Here is a 2,209-nt window from a genome sequence, read left to right as displayed (position 1 = left end):
CCTAGCAACCACCCAGAACACCTTAGCAACCACTCAGAACTCCCTAGCAACCACCTAGAACACCTTAGCAACCACTCAGAACACCATAGCAACCACTCAAAACTCCCCAGCAACCACCCAGAACTCCTTAGTGACTATTATTGTGGCAATGTGACACTGTTTATGTTGTCTTAAGAAAAAGCAAAAATCGAGTATATAAAAGCAATTAAAAATTTTCAAAAGTCAGGTCATATAATGTAAATATTTCATACAAGACGAATTTTTTGTATTGCAATTTGATGAAGAAAATGTGCTTGTTATTAATGTAAATAAGTGTCAAAATGCATTTTTACATTCTTCTTCTTCTTCTTCAAAAAAAATTATATATATAATTTTTTATTTTGGTTTTAAATGTGGTCCAATGTGATTCAAGCTGGAATTAAATGCAAAGCATGAAAATATTATATAATATATTAATTCTAATTTATAACTAAACATGTTTTGTCCTAATTTGTACTAGTTGTATTAAAATATAATAATGATTTTAAAAATAGAATAGCATCTATCTTTCTCATATTAAGCCGAATTTGTCCACAATATAACCATGAACCGATTACAGGTTCAGTCCCTCTGAAGTAACCTGTGCTAAAGCCTCTTCCTCTCTTACTGTAGGATCTGAACCAGCAGCCCTCTAGATACCTGTCCCGAGCTTAAACACCACCCCTCTCCACCTTCATGTCCTGAGAATCAGATGCTGTGATTTCCTACCAGCGGTTGCAGTTCTTCTGTACGGTGCTGCCTGCGTGTCTGAAGGGACACATGTCCACCGGCACACACTGACCCTGATCATCCCGAGCCAGTTCATCTGGACACTGACACCCCGGCACACAGACCCTGCTGCCCTCCTGCTCCTCACAGCTCCAGCCGTCCCACAGATCAGCGCAGGACGTCCCGCACTCCTGATACACCTGCCCTCCAGAGCACTGCACCGCTGCGGGGAGACACAATAGTTCATATACTGGGAAAATCATGTGTCTTTAATTAGAGTGAACTATTTTTATTAATACTTTTGATATTGAATGAAATCAAAGTATATTTATAATCAACATGTTTCTCGACTCGCACTGCAATGTATTTGAGCACCTCTCTAATGTCTTGCACCACTTTCACCTTTAACAATATCATATATAATGTTAAATATTAACATTATTTTAATTAATATTCATAGTTATATATTAAATTATGCAATTATATATTAAATATTATATAAATAATAAATATGATAAAAATATTAATAATTATGTTAAGCAACAGTATTATTAAATAATATTACAATATACATAATATTAAAATGTAACAAAATATAAACATCTTAGGATTAATCAGTTTCTTACAGCAGAATATGCAATAGCACACTAATATATATAATATTAAATATCAATATTATTTTAAATACTATATTATATATTAAATTATATAATAATATATTAAATATATTATATAATTAATAAATGTATTTTTATATATTAATAATAAAAATTATTAATAACATTTCTAATTATATTAATTATTATAAATTACATATATAACATATATTCAATAACATATATTCAAATGGAAAATTTGAAATGAAAAAATATTGTACAATATTTCTGATCTTACTGTATTTTTGATCAAATAAATGCAGCCTTGGTGAGCAGAAAAAAATCCTACTGAGCACAAATGTTTGAACTCTTTTGTATGTTGAATGCATACATTAAATTTGAGGGTTTTGTATTTGATTTACAAATTATAAACAATAAAAGTAACTATGTAATGTAATATAAACTAATATACATTTCAATAAATAAATACACACAACTACTTTATATTGTAATTTATTTCAATAAACAAACAAACAAACAAAATGTACAACTAATAAATACCAAAATATATAAAGCAATTACATTTATTTAATTTAATAAATTAAATTTACATTTAATTTAAGGTGGGATTAATCAATATATATTGCAAGTAAATTAGAGAGTTTTAAGGCACTCATTTTTTTCACTTGCTTTAAAGGGGTCATATGATGCGATTTCAATTTTTCCTTTCTCTTTGGAGTGCTACAAGCTCTTGGTGCATAAAGAAGATCTGTAAAGTTGCAAAGACTAAAGTCTCAAATCCAAAGAGATATTCTTTATAAAAGTTAAGAGTTAGCCACACCTACCTAAAACGGCTCGTTCTAACA

The sequence above is a fragment of the Sinocyclocheilus rhinocerous genome, unplaced genomic scaffold, assembly GCF_001515625.1.
Source record: "Sinocyclocheilus rhinocerous isolate Xijiao unplaced genomic scaffold, SAMN03320098_v1.1 scaffold1493, whole genome shotgun sequence".
In the NCBI taxonomy this organism is placed as follows: domain Eukaryota; kingdom Metazoa; phylum Chordata; class Actinopteri; order Cypriniformes; family Cyprinidae; genus Sinocyclocheilus; species Sinocyclocheilus rhinocerous.
This window is presented reverse-complemented; position numbering follows the sequence as displayed.